Source organism: Phalacrocorax aristotelis, chromosome 8 (genome assembly GCF_949628215.1).
Source record: "Phalacrocorax aristotelis chromosome 8, bGulAri2.1, whole genome shotgun sequence".
Taxonomy (NCBI): Eukaryota; Metazoa; Chordata; class Aves; order Suliformes; family Phalacrocoracidae; genus Phalacrocorax; species Phalacrocorax aristotelis.
In genome coordinates, this window is record NC_134283.1 from 2,655,445 (window position 1) to 2,678,717 (window position 23,273).

Sequence of the window (23,273 nt, forward strand, 5' to 3'; positions counted from 1 at the left end):
GCGTCTTCATAACATTAGTGTTTATTTCCATTTAAACAAATTTTATTACAATTTCAGTAAGTCAGACACAGCTCACGGGCGACCAGCCAACACCCTGACAGAACACATTTCTGCCTTCTCAACAGGCAGAACAAAATATACTTCTGCTGTCACCAGCCACGGTGAGCTCCTGCACCAAAACCCAAAAGGGGAAAAGAAATAAATTCGGTTTAAATGCTAAATGCGTGGACTAGGAAAGCAACGCCCAAGTAAGCTACACTGGGTACTGCAACCACAGCAGCTACGACCACAACTTGAATTAAAATGCCCTTCTTCCAAATTCAGAATTTCAATTTAGAATAGAAAATTTTAGCAGTGGTGTAACCTTGCTTTCAGAACCAAGGGTAAAACCCCAATAAAATTTAAACTTATCTAACTGTAATCCTGTTATCAGCTTTAGAAAGCCTCAGTCAACAAATTCAGAATAACTTTGCCAATATAGTTTCCACATAGTTTACTCAGTGAAGTATTTACCAGCATTTCCTCACGTAAAACACTGCTTTTCTTGAAATTTGCTGTATGTTCCCAGCATATTTTTTTTTCTCCTTTCTTTCTTCTGGCTGAAACCCTGGCTCCCATTAATTCTAAATTAAGTATATGTACATTGGCATTAAGAAGCCAATGCTGAAACATTACCTGGAACAATATTAAGCTAGAAGAAAAATATTAACTGAAAGCCAGGAAGCCAAGGATAAACTACAAGAGGGACATGAAACATTCCCACTTTTTCTCCCCCGACCAGCATGTGGAAGTTGGATCAACAGAGCAATATTTTATAGCCAATTTGCCATTATCTGGGGGAGCGATATGGGATGACAGCTCATACCAGACAATGGAAAATATCTCATTAACACATACACAACAGGAGGCCTTGGCCAGCCAAACTCAAACCGACTCCAGCTGAGCTCCTTAGGTGGATCTACGCTGCACTCATCACTCCTCCCCAGGGGCTTTTTTCAGGGTTGGAGGAGGCTGCTCCAACTCTTACCCAATGCAAAAAATGAGAACCGGGTTACGGTGTGTACCAGAGGCATTTCCTCCCACCTCCATTCCCACTTCAGCCCTGGATGCCTTCAAATCGCAGCTACCACAAACGTTTCTAACCCTTCCGATCTCTTGCATCATGTAGCCAGTTCCCAGATCAGCTCTTTTACTGTCCACCCTTTCCCGACCCCAAGCCAGACACTGCTTTGCTAATCCTTGCCTAACAAACCCACCAGAAATACCATTCCTGTTGTATAAAGCAGCACAAATGAAAAATTGTCTCACATTTTAATCACCACATTAACAGAGATAATCGCACACAGCAAACATACTGCATTACTTCCTTCTTACCTCCCCAAACGAAAAATATTTTTTCAAACTCTGAGAAAACAGTCCTAAGATCCCAAGACAGAGCAAGCATCAGTACAGAGTAACAGAAATCCATCTTCCAATAATACAGTTTCTTTCATCACCCATCAAAATTTAAAATTATTAACTGCCTTATTCCCGTATTATGAGTTGAAAGTAAAGACAAACACTCCTCCCTGTTCTTGGCTTTTCATATTCAGAAATAAAGGCAAAAAGGGGAGCAAAAAGCCTAGAGCAGCCCCACAAACACTTGCTAGGAGGGGGCCCTAGTCCTGGGACCCTCAGAAAAACTGATCAGAGACAATTAAAGGTATAAATGTAAAGCAGATTTGACAAAATGTCCTAAATATCTCTGCCAATACTCTTACTCAGAATTGATACACTTAACACGGAATTAAAGTCACCTTTGTTTAATTAAGTAAATTAATATTTGTAAGCAACTAAATTAAATTCACCTGACTTCCAGATTAGTTCTTCCTCACACAAGTTTAATGCAATTTAATCTATTTTAAAACACGCATTCAGAATAAGTCTTCTGAGCAGTCCCTTGTAAACAAACCTATTTACTGAAATATCTGATGGCTTTACGAAGTCACAGGGCATCCCTCCAAAGTGTAAAATCAAAAACATCCAACGCCTTGTTAACATATAAAAATACGCACAGAACACAAATCTCCTCTCTCATACTAATTAGTGAGGGTAAACACTGTACTTAAAAAAGAACACAAACAATTTCCAAAGCTCTAGTCTCTTGGAGTGTTTAATTGAGCTTCTCTTATTTGAGCAGCTAATCACTCCCCTGGCTAATATTCCTCGGTGCTACCGACAAATGAAAAAACTTCTCCCATGTTTCACTTTGCACTATGACAAAAATTTACTTCTGATGGTGTGACAAGAGCTAAAGGATACCATTTACCCAAAAGCCCCAAATGTTTTTCCTCTTCTCCATTTCACTTTTAAATCAATTTGGGCAAATTTTCAAATACATGATTTCTGTTACAAATATATTTTTCTTTATACAGCCACTATTAGCCAATCGGCCCATTTTTCTGAGCCTAATATCTACCATGAATGGGACAAACAAAGGTCCTTATCTTGCAAAGAGCTATGATTTGCTGACACTTACAGAAGTTTTCCAACACAGCAAACCAGCTCGACTACAAAGGCTAACCTAACGATAAGAATGTATTTTGTACATGCATGCAAGTGTATTAATCCTGTGAGGACAATGGTGTGCAGAACTAAAATGGCCTTATGCTGTAAGGGGATTAGAGTATAAAGATCATCTTCCCTCTGAAAGTGAAGAGCCATAGAAGACGTAATACTCATTAACGCTGCTGCTTTAGTTAAGTCAGTTCAACTTCCCCGAGAGCTTGTCCCTTCAGGGAAACAGCCCAGAAGGACCACCGAGCTTTAAGTCTCTGTGCAAAGGATAATCCGCACCGAGAATGCCTTTGTGCAGCTCAGTTTAATCCACTCTGGAAGCAAATTATGCAAAAACAGCAAAAAGGCACTCCACGTACAAAACAAAATGTTTCACGTGGTAGTTTTAATGAAGAACAACCAGCGTGCTCAGGTTATAACCGTGGCTAACCTGGCAACAGATCTCCTGCACTGACAAGTCTGTCGTGTCTTCACAGGGACAAGCCCCATGAGCAGTCCCACGGAAAGAACTGGGAAATGCTCTTATAACTCAACACATGAAGTTACTCAGGGGTATTGCAAGGTTCAGAACCCGACAACGCTCTTGTAGGCTTGCTCTGTGACTTGCGACATTTTCATAATCCCAAAGTCTGGCTTCTCCAAGATAAAAATCGCTTTAGTTGGCAGCTGGAACAGAGCCTTCCTACACTAATTCATAATTCCCCAACAAGCCACATCAGTGAAAATGTTAATGCACTGTAACAGATGAGGAATAACATAATAAAAAGCGACAACTGAATAGCATGCAGGGTTAAATGCACTGTAAATGCAAGAGCTACCAGCCTCCCTGATTTTCCAACTCTCTGAAGCTGCAGCCTGTCAGAACGTGAAGGTGAGAGTTATTTTCAGGGGGAGGATGGGAAAAAAAAAAAAATCAGAATTTACACTTCTTTATTACTACTAAAAACTAAAAAACTAGTAGGATTCTCATCTTTCTTAGCATCTGTTTGGCTTTCATACTTATTCTCAATCTACCTTAAAAGGCAAGCAAAACCACTGTGTTTTAAGTAAATTTCATAGTAAAACTACACAAGCATTTCAGTTTAACAATTTTAAAAAATGAGTGTAATGATACACAAGCGACTTTCGTTCAGCCAAAGATCAGGAAAAACAAGTCTATCCTCCCAAAACAGGATAGAAACATTCCTTATCTGTGAAAGCACGGATACGAGCCATAACATTCTGGAGATAGGTATATAAACTAAGTATCACTCACAGAGATGCTATGCTGATGGACTCCAGCAAAAGTTGTTAAAATACAGATAGCAGCAGAAAAAAGGAAACAGCTGCTCCAAGAATAAAGGATCTTGGAGTACAAAATCTTGCAGGGAGGCAGAAATCCTGAAATATCGCAACAAAAGCTCACATTATTATTACTATTATATTGTTTTGCTTCTAGAAGTATTCCCCTTTTCTTTTTCTCCGTTCCACCTGGTACAAGCTACCATTTTGCTTGGATGCCTTTTTCTAACCGTTCTAATAGGCTGCTGTTGGCCACAGTCCTAACACAACGTACAATGAACTAAAACAGAAATGCCACCGTCCCGCTTTCCAGCCTACTCAACCCAGCGAAACACCTTCTGGCACGAGGAACCACAGCGCTGAGCGTGTAGCCACATCCACCAGCAACTCCAACACAAATTCTCTGGGGACCCTGTACAAACACTCTTGCTGCTGTCAGGTGCCAACACCCGCCTGCCACATCTTTCATGTCATTATTCCCAAGTGAGCTAGGAAGGATGTGTTAACACCTATTACAACTACACTTTCAGGTGCTTAGACAGGCAAAAAAGCCTGAATTTAACTTTACAGACACATAAACCCATTGAACTTCACAAGACTACCCACGAGGACTGGATATACGTAAGTGTTTGCAGATTCCGGGCCTTAAGGCAGAGGTCAGCTTTCTGCATCATGGTATAATTATTCAGGACACAGGTCATTAATGCCAGGCACGATTTGTACATATAGCTGAAAAACAGCAAATACGAAACAAGAACTGCCCACAGAGCAAATGCACTCTGCAGAACCAGATGCAGCCATGTTGTTCTATTGTTTTCATCCACTAGATGGAGAATCTTTACTGATAACAGCTCCAAAAAAAAACCTGCAAGTACTTAAATTCAGAGAACAAACTTCCAGAACTAGTTTCATAGTATTTTATAAAAAAGGGTCTCCCAGCCTCAAAGAATTTCTACCCTTGATTAGAATTGAGATAGGTAGTGCAGATGTCCTTTGAACTTTGGGTAACCATACCTTCATTTGAAATCAGAAGTTACTTTATGGGGTTTTTTATAACCTCAATCTATTTTTCTCTGATACTTCACATCAACATTAGGAATTTCAAACCACTGCCTAACACAACCAGAATTATTTGGGGCAGATGTTAGATCTTTACAAAAAACTATAACAATTATTAAAAGTAATTTTTGGTGCCTCGATAACCTCCAAAGCATGCTGAAGATGTTGGGAATGGACATATTTTAGGTGAGATTATCAGCAGGACTTGAATGCTTGCAGCGTGCACTCCAATTAACGAAGGCAGCTCCACAACATCGGATTCAAAGCACACCTTAAAACATCCCACCTAACTCACTGCACCCGGTTGTACCTTGGGGCCTTTCTACGCCAGAAACTATCCCCAGAAGGAGGGAGTAGGTTTGGGCCTGTACATTTCCTATTCAGGAGGACTTTCGTATGTCCCTAGCAAAATTATATTCCTGCTAAACAGGTAAAATCAAAACCAAAAACTCTGCTAACGCTATTTCTAGTTGGAACATGGACAAACAATAAAAATGGATGGAACAAAAATACACCTGCACCCCAATTCATTGCCATGTTGTCCACAAGCACAAAGCTCTTACCAGAGCATTACATATATGAGAAAGAGCAAAACTTTGCTTGAATTTTACTACTGCAAGGTAAGTGGCTTAAAGAGCAGTCAAGGCATTGTACTTAAATATTTGAATTATGCATGCTTTGTTTCCTATTTTCCATCACAAATCTCAGAGGACATTAAAATGTTATGCTTCATCTAAGGTGAAAGAAACAACAGTAGGCTACATCCTTCAGCAACAGCAGGTCTAGAATGATGTGTGCTACCAATCCACCAAGGGATCACCTTACGCACTATCCAGGATTCAATTTCCCATCTGGGAAAGAAAAAAACAACCTTCCTCCCAAAAAAAACAAGGTATAGCAGTATCTGCCTGATCTCTGAAGAAAAGGTGTTATTTTAAATGAGTTGGTATTATTCCTCCTAAGGAGGAAAGAGAGAGGAAACAGTGTTCTTTAAACATCTCATGGGGCCTTCACTGAGAAGTGATCAAGAGCTGAAGTGGGGGAGGAAGAGGGGAACTTTCTTTGGGAAGTCAATATTCCAAAACACTGGTAGCTGAAGGGCCACCAGCTGTGAAATCCACCTGGTACTGACTCAGAGCAGGCATCAGCCAAAGTTCTCGCACCACGCTGGAACTTCCACAAGCAGCAGGACAAAGTAACACGGCAAGTGAGCTCCACCACTGCTGTTCAACAGGTCTGCAGGGGCAGCGGAGAGGCTGACTGAGAAAAGCTGTGAAGGCGTCTTCCAGTCCAGGAACCAAATGCTTGGAGGATGGGTCCAAGGAGCACAAACGCCTTTTACAGACATCGGAACGTCACCTTTTTCAGATGAGCCTCCTTTGCAGCAGAGGGATCTGCATTACGCTCATGAAACATAAGTTACTTCATGAAGGATCAAGGGAGCACATTTTCCCCAGCAAGGATGTGTGAACTGGAAGGTTTATCACCAGATCTTTGACCCGAAACCTGCACATGAGAGAAGACTTTGGAGAATACAATTTCTATCACATTTGAGTTTCACGACTTAAGGCGGGGGGGGAAGTGTGCTGATATTAAAAAATTTTGAAATCTTGATGGCATAGACTGAAATAATTAAGAAATTTTAATTCTAATTTCCCATATGAAGTGGACACCAAAAACCTGAAAAGTTCTTTAAGGCTATACACGATACATTTGCAGCTGCTTTCTAGCTAACAGTACTGTGCGCTGGGCAGAAGGTCTTTGAGATTCTTTCTGTACAACTACTGGTTTGACTCAAAAGGATTTTTTAAAGGAATATATGTCTGAGAAGAACAACAGATCTAAATACCAGCTATTTATTCGATATTTAAATCTCCTTTGGAAAGTGGGAAATAAATAGCATTACAAAAGGGTTGCAACTAAAAATAACAGTTCTAAAAAACTGTCAGATGCTACCAGGAGACAGAAGGAGGTGAAAACATTTTTTAATACTAAAACACTTGCTAAAACTTGCTGAATAAGTGACAGCTTCTGAATATTGACCTCCTACAGCATTTGCACGCATCCCTAACATAGCTTAACTATTTCAAGTAGTTATCCCCTCAGTTTCCTTCCTGCTTAATACTGTAATTCTCCCTATTTTCCTGTGCAAGTGTTTGATATTTGTGAAAATCTGTGCAATCTACGTTATTTTGATTTCCCTTTTGCCAGACCAAAAGTATACAGTCAAGATCAAAAGATGGGAAATAAAGAGATTTTAAGGAAATTAACATGGTTTTCAACTTATACCTCTGAATGCTGAGTTTTTCATTATGCTGTCCAGTCTTTTCTGTATCACAAAGTAATTTTTTCCCTCTCATAAAAAAATTCTGTTTTCAAGAAAACAGCTTAATGAATAATATCACATATGGTACTTTAAAAGACCACTGAAATGGCAAGGCCATGAATAACTCAAGGCAATTATTTAATAAGAAACATTTACCAAAGAACTCATTTTAGAGTAGATTAAGTTTTCCAGGAGGATTACTTCTTTCAGAAGCCCTCACAACCACAAAGCTTCGGTGGGGTTGGGCTCTGCTGCAGTGGGAAAAGGCACACCAACATGCCTTGTGATTCCCTGCCTCCGCGGGAAGGCTTGTCACCGCTTTTGGCACCAATAACCAGGTGCTAACAGTCATATTACCAGACGAGCCTGGGATTCATTAAACCTTCCAGCAACATCTATTCCAGGTTATAAAGAGACCTAGAAGAAAGACTGAGTGAAGAATAAGCTAGCACCCATACTATAGAGGAAAAAAACCAACCTGGATAAAACTTCTGTCCAAAGGACCGAACTACCGAATTCCTAAAAGGCACCTTGTATTACTAACCGCGCCAAAGCAGATGTTACTTCACTTTCACAGCCTAAACGCTGAAATTTAGTGTAAACAGAAAATTATTACTTTTAGATACGTTGCTAAAAAGTGTATGATAATTGGGGGAGGGGTGTTAAATGCGTGTTAAATGAATTTCTTCTTTGTTTTACTAGAAATTATCCAAAATGTGGAAAAAAACATACAATACAATCTTATGCTTTCTGAAGAAAAAGCATTAAAAGTGAAAAAAAATATTTTTTTAAGTTATGGTAGATAGAACTGGATATTTTAATTAATAAAAAATATCCAATTATTCAGTCATAAACATCAGATTTAGGTTGGAGACTACTATTTGCCATAAAGAGTTACAGATATCCCTAAATTCAGAGTACGTTTCAAACTGAGACCACAGCAGTAGGCAGACATAAGTATGCACATCTTTGATCAAACTAAAAACTGGCCCTGACACAGATCTCTCCAAGTTTAACAACATCCATATTTCTCAATCATAGAGAATCAGAAAGTTCTCCACTTAAATTCAAGTAAAAGATCATTTAGAAACTTTAGTTAGCGCAGAAAGCGGCTTGTGTGTGTTTCTGGAAGCTGGCACCCTGCAGGAATGCCCTGCCACTCTCTAGCTAATGAGGAAAGCGGCGGTAACTAAGCCCTGCACCTCGGAGCTGTACCCTTGAGCCACGCACCCCGAGAGATACAAGCGCAGCTCCGGCACCTCGACTACATCGCGATACCAACAATATGCCACGCTAGGACTAGAACAGCATAATTAAAGTCCCCATCGGTGAAATCCCAACCAGAAGAGACTGCCGAGGAAAACATTTTGCCCCGTGCTGGTTTGCAACGAAACAGCACCGCTGAGAAGCCACTTCCACCCGGCTCAACCATTCTACGTCCAAAGCCGCCATGCTCCTCAGCTCCAAGACACCACGTGCATGTCGTGGGCGCTCTCCCACAACACATCATTTGTCAGGTCTGCGTAGTGGAGGACAGACCCTGTGCCAGAACCTGGCTTCCTCTGCACCATGTTAAAACTAGCTCTTCTACAGAGGCTGAAAATAAATGCGGAGGCAGGGCGTGGGAATAAGGCTGCACCTGAACCTGACCTCCTTCGGTGCACTCTGCGAGACACCATTCCTCAGTGCACGCTTCTCACTGACAGAAGGAATTATACTGGAAGGTTACAGTAATAGAGTCTTAAATTCCTCTCTGCAGGAAAGAGGCTTTGCTCTTATCACTTAGAGGCTTCACCTCGGGAAGTTGTTCAGCCTAAACACAGCAGACACGCCAGGACCTGTACGTGTTATGACAAGCGGCTGGCTCCCGTTCAAGGGAAATTTGGGCAAAATGCTTTCTCTTACACGTTTGGTTTACCTAAACAGAAAAGGAAATAATATAATTCATATTATATCATCTTTTATTTTTCCTAGTATGTACACTGCTACTTTTCTATACACTGGAAAAATGTCCTGATTGAGCAATTCCAAGGGGCACAAGGGCAGACCCCAACGTTGGCACAGGCTTCTACCATCAAAAAGCAAGATGGCCAACATAAAATATACAAGTAATCTGCTTACTCAAAAGTCTTCTAACAGATTTACGTCCTGCAGCTATCTAGAAAAAGGAAACATTCAAGCTGCTAAAACAGACCTTAGCATCATTTTAAAATGCAGGGCTAACACTAGGATTTTTAAATCCCTACCAAAAATACTTATGAAAATAAACTGAGGAGCATCATTTCAGTAGAAAAACATAGAGCAAGTAGTTCTTCACATTCTGAAATACTTTCATTAGGACAGACTGATCCTGTTTTGCCATTCCCCTGCCCTCCTCTAGACAAAAAAATAAGTAACTCCAGCTTTAAACTTGCAAGTCTGTATATTCGCAGGACCTTAGAGAGCACCAGGCTGGTACATATAACAGACACACTTGTGCCTAAGGAGCAGGGAAGGAAGGGGTGTTTAACTTTACAGTTGCTACGAATTCACTCCATGGCTAGGAGGCACACATTCTTTTTTTCATCATAAAATACAGGTGCTCCAATTTTCAAGCAGTATAAGTCAGGGGTTTACAAACACGAAGCAAGATAAAATAATTTTGTTCAACAGACAACATTACAAATTATTTTATTTAAAGTCCCAAACGCAAAGGATTTTATAAAGCTAATCCTTTCGTGCGCTTTTCCTTAACAGCTTAACATGCAGTCTAATAAGCGGTAGGCAAAACTAAGCGCTTCACAGCGGCTTTAAAAACCTAAAACTGCAAGGAAACAAGTGTTTGACATGACTTTAAAGACATTTTATTCTTTTTATTTTTACTTGAAAAAATAAGATTATGATTTAGCCTTTTAATGAATATGTAATAAACAAAACAGATAAAATTATTTTAGTAGTTAACAACTAAATACCAAGTTTCAAACTAAAGGAAATCAAATCTGTGGAAAAAAATTTTATTGGCAAAGTTTAGTATACATAGACATTTTGTTGTTCTAATTCTAATCATTAGCTTTGCATTGTCTCCTGCTACAAGTAGCTCTCGCTGTTCTGCTCAATTCACATAAGCGGTTTCTGTAGATCTCTGGGACAAGAGCTTCTGTGCACAGAGAGAAACACCCATCTCTTCCTTTCAAACCGAACGTACTGGGAGAGTCTTTACTTTCTAAGGAGCATCACAGCAATTTCAAGGCATCCTTCAATGAAAGATATGAAGACATTCAAGTTCTGACAACACAAAGGCACGTATTCTTCCTGCACAAACGATGCTTTACAAGTTTAGGGAGAAGCTCAAGATAAAGACCAGAGACGACCTCAAGTCCTTGTGAGCACATCACTGTCATTAACGTGGGTCTGAACCCCGCAGCACGGCACTACTCCTTCCACAACCACGGTAAACCCGTACGTAGCGCTTCTGGTTACACAGAGCTATGACTATAAGCTCATCTTTCTTCACCCAGTCAGTCCAAAACAGTATAGAGGAGGTATGATGTGCTGTGTTAAAAACAGCACAGGCAGGAAACAAGCCTTTTTCAAACATGTTTAGCAGAACATGTGCTGATGGAACCCTTTGGACTGTGAACACTGATAATTAGCGCTCGCTGTATTACTACCATACTCTTAGTGTTATTATTCAATTACTCCTGATGTTATTTATCAATTACTCCTTTAAAAGAACCTTAACATTTAAAACCTGTCCTGTAACCACACAACAACTTAAACATGGCTGGATAATTAAGGCATTGAAACCAGCTACTGTTACTGTAAAACAGATCATAAATTACAAAACAAAGGAAAAAAAGTTACAAAATATTTTCATCCTCTGAAGATGGAACGTTTCCCAAATCCCAACTCAGTCTTTTTACTCTTTTCAATAAATTAACTACTCTTTCTTTGTAACATCTTTTCATTTATTATTGAAAACTGAACTACTGCCAAGATGTCATTTAATGTATGAAATAAGGCTCATACTGTTTCAGAATCAAATTCTTGTTATTCTGGTCAATTTCTACGTTCACTCATTTTAAACATATATTAACAGTTTCTAACTGAGGAACTCCACTGTTTCAAGAGGCACTGCTACCAAATTATTAACACAAAGGCATTTTTTTGTTTGGTTTTGTTTGTTGTTTTAAGATCTTACTTGTGCACTCAAAATTCTACAAATTTTACGTTTGCTGCTTGAAAGCCTGACATCAACAAGGTACTACACCTAAGGTAACCTCACACAGAAGGCAAAAAAAGCAGCAAAAAACGTTCAAACTATCATTTTATGACAATTTGAAAGCTGCTTCCACTGAAGCAATCACTCAGTTGCCAATACCCCTCCAAACTTGTTTACTTCGAAAGAAAAAAACCTTCCCTAGAGAGCTCTAAAAATAAAGTGATACATAAATTGTATGCCCCATAGCTGAATAAGATTACTATATTTGGTTAAGTACACAACTTCCCACTGTAGAAGGATTTAAAAAAATTTTTTTAAAAAACCACATTTGAATTGCAAGTAAGGAAAAAGGGAAGAACGAGTGTGTTGTCAAACAGATTACTAATATGAAGAGACTAGAGAATACCATCCCGATATGGATGTGAAAACCCCTTAATTTGCCTTAAAAACCCTTAAAAAGTGGGGACTAAATGACCCCACACGCAATACAGCACCTCAGGAGCCTTATTCCTACACACACACTAGCAGGCACGTGAAAAGCAGCAGCCCCTTTCCATTCCAGCCCCTGCGAGCCGCAGAGGGAGGAGGCGGCAGGCCCAGCGCCCCCAGCCCTGCCACCCGCCCGGGGCAGGGAGGGCGGGCGCCCGGCCGCGCCCCCTCCCCAGACCCTGCCCGCGGTGCAGCGGGTGCGCGGCCCGCGGCGGGGGAGGCTCAAACCTGCCCCGTCCTTCACCACGAGAACACACAAGCCTCGGGGGGGCGGGGGGGGAGGGAGGCGGGGGAGAGAAGGGACCGTCTTCGGGGACACTGCCGGGGGAGGGACAGCCCCGACTCTCCGCCTCAAAGGCGGAGGGCCCCCCCCCGGGAAGGGGCCGGCACCGAGGAACCCCAGCACGGGGGTGACACCCCTCGCCCGGGCCTGGGCGCGGAGAAAGCCGACGGGGAGGACGGCGATGGCGAGCAGCCCCCCGCGGGGGGCCCAGCGCCGGTGTCCCGCGGCGGAAGGAGGCGAGTCCCCGGTCGCCCCCTCCCTACCCCGGCCGGGTGAGGGGGCGGGGGCCCGCGGCCCCCCCCCCCCCTTCCCCGCCGCCGCTTCTGCCCCTCCCCGGAGCCGCCGCCTCACGGCCCCGGGTGCTCGGGCAACGCTGTGAGGAAGGGGAAGGCTGCGAGGGCCGGGGCTGTACGCCCGGCGCCAGGCCCCCCGGGAGCTCAGCCCCGGCCGTCCGGCCGCGGGGCGCCGCGGTTACCGTGTGCGGTGCCGAATTCTCGTGGTGTTTGTCGAGCGGCTGCGATAATGGCGTCCTTCCTCGCGAGAGATCTCCCTCCTCTCAGTGCGCAGGCGCCGCCGCGCCGCGCCCGCTTGGCCCCCGCCCGCCCCGAGCCGCCGCGCAGGCGCACGGGGGACGCGGCCTCGCTGCCGCCCTTCACCTAGGCGCCACTGGGGGAGACTACAATTCCCAGAAGGCAGCGCGCCGGCTCCTCGTTACCGCCCCCGCCGGGCAGGCCGGGACCTGTAGTACACGCGCTCGGCGCGGTGCGTGCCGGGAACTGTAGTGCGCACCACAGACAGGGCAGGAGACGCTCCCTCACAGAATCACAGAATCACAGAATGACAGCATGGAAGGGGCTGGAAGGGAGCTCTGGAGATCATCCTGACCAACCCTTCGGCTTGAGCAGGTACACCCAGAGCAGGGGGCACAGGACCGCATCCAGGTGGGGTGTGAATGTCTCCAGGACAGAGACCCCACAGCCTCCCTGGGCAGCCTGTGCCCCTGCTCTGGCACCCGCAGAGGGAAGGAGCTTTTCCTCATGTTTAAGTGGAACTGTTCCAACTTGTGCCTGTTGCCCCTTGTCCTGGCATTGGGCACCACTGAAAAGAGTCCACTCCCATCCTCAGGTATTTATAAGCACTGATGAGATCCCCCCTCAGTCTTCTCTTCTCCAGGCTGAACAAACCCAGGTCTCTCAGCCTTTCCTCACAAGGGAGATGCTCCAGTCCCCTGAGCATCTCGGTAGCTCAGTAGCTGGACTTGATCCAGCAGTTCCCCGTCCTTATTAAACTGGGGACCCCAGAACTGGACGCAGCACTCCAGATGTGGCCTCACTGGGGCAGAGCGGGGGGGAGGAGAACCTCCCTTGCCCTGCTGCCCACACTCCTTTTCATGCACCCCAGGACACCGTTGGCCCCCTTGGCCACAAGGGCACAGTGCTGGCTCATGATCAACCTGCTGTCCACCAGCACTCCAAGCTCCTTCTCAGCAATGGTACTTTCCAGGCCAACCCCCAATCTGTACCAGTGTATGGGGTTGTTCCTACCCTGAGCCATTCACCCACCGACACGTTCCCTTTTCCTACTCCTTTCCCTTGGCCCTTCCATTAAATTTCTCCCTGCTCAAATGGCTTCCAAGCAATTGCATTGCTGAAATTGGATGATCTGAATGCGCTGTCCTATTAAGGAGAAAAATGTCACCACGCTCAGAACGCAGCTGAAGAACAGGCAGCCAGGGGGAATTTGCTAAATTAGCTCATCAGACCGATTCTTCTGTTGCTTTGTTCCTGTGTTTGATGTGAGAAAAGAATGACTGGGCGAAGGTGGAAAACCTTCTCTTAACCTTCTGGGAATGATAAAAATCTGTAAAAGCACAAAAAGGGAGCATGGAAGAAGTATGCAAGTAGATCTAAAAGAAGGCAAAGACTAGATTATTTTACTATATCCTTATATATCACAGTGTTACCCAAACAAGACCATCATCATACTTAATTTTTCAGCTTCAGCATAACCAGAGGTGACTTTCAGCCTTAAATGAGATGCTTAATTCTGTTCTCCAGTATCATGACATGCAATGGGATCCACCCTGGTTCAGCTGTAATTGGCTACCCCGACATCTACACACCTAAGGCTAAATGGAGCTGTCAGGCTAGTGGTTTGAAATGCTGTTCTCAGGCTCTGTAGCTTTGTCACAATCAAACTCAAGGTGTCCACAGCAGGACTTTTGTCCCTGTATGAAATTAAACAGTGCATGGCACAAAAGCTCCAGTTTCTAAAGTGTTTCAGACACCAGGAGACCAGCAATTCCTCCTGCTCACCTGTCCAGGAGTTACAGAGAGTCAGAGAACAGGACTTGAGGGGTTTCATGTTTCAGGCAGGGAAACTTAAGCTGCTAGGGGGACATGCACTGTGCCTTTCCCCAAAACTGCTCATAGTAACTTCTCGAGCTGGTGTTTTCAGTATTAAAGAGTTGTCATGAGCCTGGGAATTAACAGCTGGTGTGTTAGGAAAACCGTTGCTTCTACTTCCAGATTTGTAACTGCTCAGCTGAATCTGTTAGTTTATTTATTGTATTCTCTTCCTCCACAAGCAGATTAGGAAGTTCAAAGGTTAAACTACTTAGAAACTGACTTTTCACACAGGGTTATTTCACGCTTTGCTGCACAGATTTGCCCTGCAACAGATTTGCCAAACAGTTTCTGCTGCACTCAAGCAACTGCCAGGACCCAGCTACAAACGCAGTGATATAAATACCAGCGTACTACCTGCTGTGGAAAGTTGCTAGTAAAATCCTTTGCCAACATAAAACAAGTCCAATGCAAAAGCTGTCCTGTTTTCTCATCAGTACGTTGCCTCCCAGAGATTATTAACTCGCGTTCCGCTGAGGATGTGGGATCCTGCTCCTCTCTGTACAGCCAGTAAATCACTCCTCAGCTAAAACAACACAAACCAGAAAACTTTCATTGTCATAAATCAGTTATACTAGTCACCAATAGTCATCAAATGAACTGCAGGAAACACTGGCAGGATCCAACTGATGTCTACATCTTTGATCTGAAGTAGCAACGTAATAAAAAATAATATAGCAATTTATCACTAAAAAAGGCTGCAACCCTACCTTCTGCAAGCGAGTCAGTCTGCTCTGATCATTACAACAATCTGGAATATACAATTAACTTACCTCTTGTAAGGGTTTTTTCCCTCTTTACCAGCGATAGAGATCTTAGATTGGTTTTCCCTATCATTTCTTCCAAAGCAGGGGGTGTTTCCTTTTAAAATTCTGAATTACACCAATAAATCATGGAGAGACTCTGGTATCATAGCCCATCCCTTGTTCCCCTTGAGACTGACACAGCCAGGTATAACACACTTTTCACACAGCATGAAGTATGACAGAAAACATTGGTAAACAGCAAAAGAAAGAGGATCTTTCTGTTCACAACCTAACAGTGGAGACCTCCTTTGTGCTTAAATCAGAAGGCCCGAATTTGGCTTTTAGTCTTTAATTTACAGCACCAACACACGAATGACTTACCCAAGGATTATTGTTTCCTGTGCTTCACAATCTGCTGAGCTTTATGAGCTTTCAAAAATGTGCTCACCTGAATATTTCTGCAATAATGTAATGAAATTCAGTGTATTCTCATGAATGCAGGCTTCGCTTGGCCACAGGATACGAGACTGCCTGTGAGCAAGCACCAGGAAGAAGTCAGTACACTGTAAGTTACATTCTGATTTAAACTGTGCTGACTTGCTCAAGTGCCTTCATCAAATCCATTCTTATTTTCCTTCCTCCTTATAAAAATGAATAAGAACTTCAGGGTGCTAATATATCAATTTCATTTTTTAGTTTTATAGAAGAAAATACATCCTGTCGCCCTGTTAGTCTGTTGTCCCAAATAGCATAACAAGATATTTCTTTGTTGTTTTATTCCCTCACCTTTTTCATCCTCTTATTTTAGTCTCTTCCTCTCTCTCTTGCATTTTATGTAAGTGCTAACTTTTCGCTGTCATGTTACAAAGACTCATTTGGTTCCAGGAAATATCTAGCTTGTTTTACCATTGTATCAGCTTTCATTTACTATTGTTTCCTAAGGAAGTTGCTGCTTTCACATGTTTTGTGTGGATCAAGAGAGATTGGTATCTTATTCATTGGTTTCCTTTTTATTTTGTTAGGAAAAAAAAACTTACCATAGCATCAAAGGTAAAAAATTAACACACTGTGCACACAACTTTGCAGCTGCATCAGCAGCAGGAAAACAAAGATTGCCAAACAAAGCGTTTGTTTAAACAAGTGACAGGCATTCAGAATCGTACTCACTGCTGAGCATGAGAACAGAGAAACAAAGGCACGAAGAACACAGATGATGTGATCGGGGCACAGAAGTAACTCTTCTGTGAGAAGAACTGAAAGCATTTGCTGTAAGAACTCTGTAGGAATCATTTTCTTTCCCATGGATAAAGTCCTTGATCACATCCTATGCTATTAAAAACAAAAGGAGTACTTGAACTTCCCCTGTTTAATCAGTTCCTGCTTGAGTTACTTTATTCATTTTCTATATGCTAACTCTCGTCACTGGAGAGGGACACAAACGCGTCCTTGTGCCCGTAGCATGCACTATCCTGTGACATAACGATGCTTAATTAGAAGTTACAGAAAATACATTTTTTAAACAATGGCAATATTATGCTATTTGTAAACTTGCTGCAGCATTTCTCCTTTTGTCAACAGAAAACTTCTCCACTGTTGCCAGTTTTCCTCCTCCAAGTACATACTTCCTCATCGCTTACATTTCAGACACCATGCCCATTTTCAATTCTCTCAGAATTGTTCTTTATTACAGAAAACAGGCCAGGATCAAGTGGGTTTTGCTCCTGACCCTACTTCAGATAGCTCTATGACTTAGGGCAAGACACAGGCATTTTCTGTTCCAACTCCACTCTCACCTCTGGTTTATGCCGAGTAAACTCCATTTCATTCAACGAAGATGCTCCTAATTTTCATGAGCGAGGATGGAGGAAAAGGCCTTGAATTCCCACTGCAGAGAGAAAAACATCATTACACATGTGGTTGTCCAGCTGGTCAAAGTTCACGGTCTTGTAAGGTCATTTTTGCCAGTCTGAGAAATAAGGTGAGAAGGGTCAGGCATGATCTCAACATTCTCTTTTTATTTACATACCGTTCCATCTCCCTGTATACATCATGGAAAAAAATGATAGGAGGCTATTCCCCTTCTCAGAAATCTGCCATTCAAACACGTTCTGTATTTGCACTTTGCCCAACTGTGATCTTCCCAGGATCACGCTCACAGCTGTTTCTGCTGTCCTTTTACCTCTGTTACACCGCTGATATCTTTGCCCACTATTTGCTAGTTTGCCCAGCTTTGTTCAGGTTTGCCACAGACCATGTTTACTTGGTCAGGTGCCATTATCATCATCAGTCCTTCTTCATCCACTGGGATTATCAAAAGCCTGAAAGGGAGCTCATCACACTTACTGGTTTTAGAGGATTTTATCCTTTTCTTCAGACCGAGGCTTGCCTGAGAACCGCTTTTTCATTCAGTGTGTAGTCCCCACCTTCATAGATTTTTCTCAGAAATCCAGATACAAAATGTTACACAGCATCAACGTATCATTAACCCTGTTATTCTAAGCAGAATTTGACCGTCTCCAAGTTCCTGACCTGCACCCGTTTAGACATATGCTCAAAATTATTTGCAACGTAACCCCATTTTTTCAAGTGTGAGAAGTAAAATAAACTAAGTGTAAACCTTCATCAGTGGCCGGAGTGACAGAACATCCCCTCAGCAAGTTCCCACGTAATACCATGTTTGTCATTGCAGGACGGTAGGGCTACCAATCCGAGTGGTCCTGACAAGCCAGGCCAGCTGGAACCTCGTGAAGGCAACAAAGGCAAATGCCAAGGATGGTACAATCCCAACCTTCAGTACAACCTGGGGACTGACCACCAGGGTGAGAAGCTCTGGAGAAAAGCACTGCAGATCCTGGAGGACAAGCTGAACGTGTATCAGCAATGCATCCTTGCAGGGATGAAGGTCAGTGGCACGGCAGGCTACATTAGAAAGTGCATGGCCAGCACATCAAGGGACTATTCCTCACTACTCTGCACTTGTGAGGCCACATCTGGAATACTCTGCCCTGTTTGGGGACCCCTAATACAAGAGAGAGAATGAGAAGCAGGAGGGAGTGGAGGTGGTTGCCAGGCTGGTGAGCTCCATCACACTACTCAGCATCCTAGCAAAATTTGGACATCAAAGAAAAGCTTCCCTTAGGCTGAAGTACAATCTATCACGGGAAGTGTGAGCCAGTCCCCCAAGAAATGAGTGTCAAAGCCCACCCAGTCATGACCTGACCGCTTTGTGAAAGCTGCCCTAGGCGATACCTTTAGCTGCTCCGTAGAGGTCTCACAGGGCCTCCTCAGCAGCAATTCCGGCCCAGGCAGCTCCCCACCACTTGACTGATTGTCCCCTCAGCTGTCATGCAACAATATGTAGGTGAGGCAAATGTTAATTATGAAATCACTTTCCTTGTATCTTTTTAATTACAGTAAAACTGCAAGACCATATTTTTTCTGAATTATTGGGTTTGACTTGCCAATGTTGCAACTGAGACAACATGAGGACAGGAACACCGGTTGCGGAGAATCAGATTTCTTGAAGCACTAAATTGAGGAGGTAATTTTCTCTCTGCAAGTAACAGCATTCATTTGAAGTTAATCAACACGTAAGTGCTGGCAACCCTGTACTAAGCATCAGAAAAAAACCAAATATTGATCTCTGTCCAGTCCAGAGGCACTTACAGTGAAAGTCAGATGGGTAGTGACAGCAAGAAAATTCTAGATTTTTACTTCTCTAGTTCGTGGGAACACAAAGCATGCACATTTTCATTGTATACAGTCACACTCTGCGTGCATAATTACCCACAATTATGAACAACACCAGAAGTTAGATTTTGCAGTTCTTTGGGCAGAACTCCTACTTGCTCTTAAATACTGCCTGCGCAGGCAGCTGAGGTAATAAATGGCAAGCAGTAAGAAAGACTCTCCCAAATAGGAGGTTTTGGTACAGCAAATAGCACAGGTAAGCTTGCCACTTTGGGATACTAAGGAGGACTCTCTGAGCCTGAGCCTTGCACTTACCCCCTTTGTGATAAGAGATGTCAGACATGCATATGTTTAATGAAAATATCGCCAAGCAAATAAGTTTCTAATTCAAAACATCGCAAAAAAAAAGTATTGAAAAATATTTCACAGGTAATTTTACAGATAAAGAAAGGAGAGGTTTTTAATGCCAAATTTGTAATGGCAGAATGTTGATTGGCTTATCATTTCTGCTTGCTCTGTCATTGACAGATTCTGTAGCTTTCAAAATATGCCCTCCTGTGCGCTTAATGGAGGAAAACAATCACGTGGATTTTGTAAATACTTGCATGAGAATCACTAAAGGCCCCACAAAACTTTCGCGCTATCATGACCCCGAGGGCACTAACAAGCCTCGATGGCCTTGACAAGCGCCTGCTGCAGCCTCCACCCACAGCCCCGCCCAGGGCAGGAGCCCACTTAAGCCCAAGCCAGGGCCCCTAAGACCTGCTGTTAGGGCACTTGTCCTCAGGTTTGTCTTTGTCCCTGTCTCCAGGAAGGCCTTTGGACCCGTGTTGTTGCTTGTCTTTGGCCCTGTCTCCTTTTGCTCCTGTCTGGGCTCTCTGGTTGAACCTTGGACCTGGTTTGTCACTCGCAGCGTTTGGGGCTGTTGGCAGCCCCTTTACCAGCGGCCAGCTCTGCCCGCTGTGCTCAGCCTCTGCAGGGCAGCACCTCGCTGGGGAGGGCGCTGCCCCTGCGGGGTCACCCCTGGCTCCCCTGACCTCGAGAGTAGCTGGCGCTTGCTGCTTCCTGGCATGCCACGCACCCTCTCCTAATAGCTCTCCGTTCCCATTCAGCCTGTTACAATCTATAACATCTCGAGAAGTCTTTAGGGAATGAACTGCTTGCCTGTGTTTCTGTGCTTGGTCTGAGAAACTACAGCTTTAATTCTGAAGCTACCTGTGTTTGTGCCATTTATGTGGACTGCAGCTATGGGAGGAAGAGCAAACATCCCAAAGAAAATGAAAGGATGGGCTTTTCTATACAGACCTTTCACATATGATAACAAAGTTAAGGTAATAGCTCATGGAAATACTGAGAGTAACAGCCCTCATGCTTTCATCCCTGAGAAACAGAGGTCAGGAAAACATCTCAATCTGTTCTCCCCACTGGAGGGGAAAAAATAAACCCAACCCACTTCAGCTGGGTCAAAGCAGTGTGTGAGTGGGAGTAATGATGGTTCCTTATGTCTGTTTCTATTTCTAGTCTATACAAAATTATCCCTTTTATGGGGTATCTGATAGCTCAGAAGAAAAAATTCCTTACCTTGAGGCTGCAGTGGTACTGTATGACATGCTAAGAGCTAAAATACTCTTCTGCAGGAGGATATTTCCCTTCCTGTTCTCCCGGCAAGCCTTGCATATCTACTAGATTTCTGTGAATTCCTTGATCTGAGCAGTCACCAGTTCTCAGAATTGCAGCTGTTAATGACAGAAATTCTTAGCTATCAGTATTCAAATATACAGCTATTCAAATTCAAAGAACGTATGAAGAAATGATAAGAAATCTCTCCTTGCATACAAAAGAGTGGTTTCTGTAAGCCTTTGGTGTTCCTGGGGCCCGATGAGAAAGAACCTGGAAAGCACATGTAGAATAATCATCAACTAGCCGGCCCTCCAACAAAATGTGGAGCCACTGAAGAAGCCAGTCCAGGGACAAGTTGAAAATTAACTACTTGGTTAGCTCCACCTCTCCAACCAGGAAAGGGTGTCTCAAAATTTTTTATAAATAGGTCTGGAGACCCCTCAGTTATCTCGAAGCCGTATATCCACAGGATCTTTTTTCCTCTACTTCATGTTGATAGCTTGCTAGACTCTGGAGAGCTCCTCTGGCTGTGTGACAGACTGAAGATTTCAAGCGCCAAGGTGATAGCAATGAATAGTGTGAAGGCAAATACCCTGGCGCATTTGTACAAGCAGCTGAAAACTATCTGGAGCCCCCCAACAGTGCCAGCACGGCTCTGCAGTCTGGCCGCCTGCACTCATAAAAACAGGAACGATGCACGTAAGTGTATTTCATTTTATCAAAATAGTACTGGATGCCTGCGTGGGAGAGATGCAGAGGCACAAAGACAACAAAAGTAGTTAAGTGTTGCTCTGCTTTCTTATTTGTCAGCTAATCGAAAAGGGAAATTTGAGACTGACTGGAAGATTAAAAAAGAAAGAGTGAATACACTTAGATTACAGATAGAAATACCTCACTGCATTGCATGATTTATCTCCGTGTGCAGGATTAAAACATTGTTATTTCTGCTGCGTCAGTGTTATTGGGTTGCATGTGATTGTCACTTGTAACTACAATTAAGAAACATACTAAACAACAATTAATTTTTAAGTTTGTCCTGCAAGGTTTTGACTGGTTTCAATGAAAACGGTATTTGTAAGTGTAATTCAAAGCACATGTAGTGCAAATTGATTTTGAGTGACTTTGAATTTAACAGACACTACAATGTTTGATTTTGAAAGTGAGGCCCAATAGAAGTACAAACCCCAAAACCCTCCAGATGTGGTGTAGAGGAGAACTACAGTGAATCGCTTCCTGAGATGCAGGACACTACTGGAAGATGTCAAAGATGTAGTTATTTAAAATACTGATTAACTTCTCTACAAATAAGATGAGGCCAGCCAGAGACTGTGTGCCTACTCGCTTGTGCGTAGATAATGCCCGCTGGAGCAATAATAAAGAGTAGTTTTTTACATCTGGGAAATCCTCTTGGTTCCTATTTTTTTTTCCGCTGTAAATGTATTCAGCCTGCTAACTTTTCCCAAAGAACAATGAGATCCCTCCTTGAATACCGAGATGTGATTCCCTTCTATTTAAATTATCAAGTGACAAATTTTGTATTTACTTAGCTGATGAGAAAACAGCTGATTTTCTGACAGATATAAAGCAAAGCAGAATGGAGACAAGCACAAGGCGCTGTTTATATTGAAAGGTAGAAGAAATATCCGGCAACTTTCAGTGTTTAATAGCTCTACCCTTGTAAATGCATTTTTGAAGATGACGCCAAAACGCCCTGTGCCACTGAATGACTGGCATTTCAAACCCCTGGCAGATCAGCTGCCAAGTGCCATGTGCGCTGTATGGTATATATTTCTAGACACGGAAGCTGTATGTAATATATAGCACACAAGCTTTCCTGTCCCTCAGCACACCAGAAATAATTCAGAGCAGTTCTTATATAGTGTTTGCAATGTTTTTGAGTCCTCAATCCAAATTTTCTCTCTTTTTTTTCCTGCTACTCGTTCAGTAGCTGAAATAAGTGAAAAACTCACTATTTCAGAAGAGAAAATGTGAGTTATCTTCTGAAAGCTTAAAAGGGGTCCTTCAATCTAGTAGCATAATTTGTTAATCCAGCACTTCACCTTCATTTTAAAATGGTGCCTTTTAATTCTATAGATTTCTAATTCTAGAGGCAAGATTAGCATTGAATTGTTTTACTAGTGAAAAAAACACAAGAAAGAGCCTAATTCCTAATGCAAAATTCAAACAAGTTACACATGCATCCATGACAGTATTTTTCCCTTTTCTGACCTGTGTAGAGTTTTCTTAGTACAGCTCAAAAACCTCTTAAACTTTTACTTCCTTCCCTACCATTTTTTTCTTTACGCTCTCAGAAACTTCATTTTTCCCAATTAAAATAAAGGGAGGAAAAACCCATTGTTTATCTAGTCAAAGAAAAGTACTACAGTAATGTTTATAAAAACAATGATTCAGCCTTATAAAATGGCAGCTTTTCTAACATTCATATTGGTTTGGCATACTAATGAGGTGCCAATGCATTCGTATTAATTAGGTTTGTTAATTAGTCTGCACAACTGTACGTACGTACACTCCACACAAGGATGTGTGCATAGGAGAGAACATATTCTAACAGTCACAAGCAACGTCTGCATCACTTCTTTATCTACAGTTTATCAGC

The 23,273-nt window shown here is 42.8% G+C and overlaps 1 protein-coding gene and 1 long non-coding RNA gene across 5 annotated transcripts in view; both read right to left on the reverse strand.

Moving 5' to 3' along the window:
- The window catches only part of BANP (BTG3 associated nuclear protein), a 153,351-nt gene extending 140,593 nt beyond the window's left edge, over positions 1–12,758 (reverse strand). For both annotated transcript variants that reach the window (XM_075101197.1, XM_075101196.1), the window contains exon 1: positions 12,671–12,758. The gene's annotated coding sequence lies outside the window, so the exon portion shown is untranslated. The remainder of the gene's footprint in view (positions 1–12,670) is intronic.
- Positions 12,759–14,166: 1,408 nt separating this feature from the next.
- On the reverse strand, positions 14,167–21,165 carry LOC142060872 (uncharacterized). Of its 3 annotated transcripts, none has more exons than XR_012661957.1 (4): positions 20,618–21,165; positions 18,596–18,686; positions 17,140–17,231; positions 14,167–16,675 (listed from the first exon to the last, which is right to left on the reverse strand). It is a non-coding gene; the product is annotated as an uncharacterized LOC142060872 (long non-coding RNA). The 3 variants fall into 3 exon arrangements; XR_012661956.1 differs by lacking the exon at positions 18,596–18,686 and having other exon boundaries at positions 14,167–15,877; positions 16,514–16,675; positions 20,618–21,157; XR_012661955.1 differs by lacking the exon at positions 18,596–18,686 and having other exon boundaries at positions 20,618–21,150.
- Between the last annotated feature and the right edge of the window lie 2,108 nt (positions 21,166–23,273).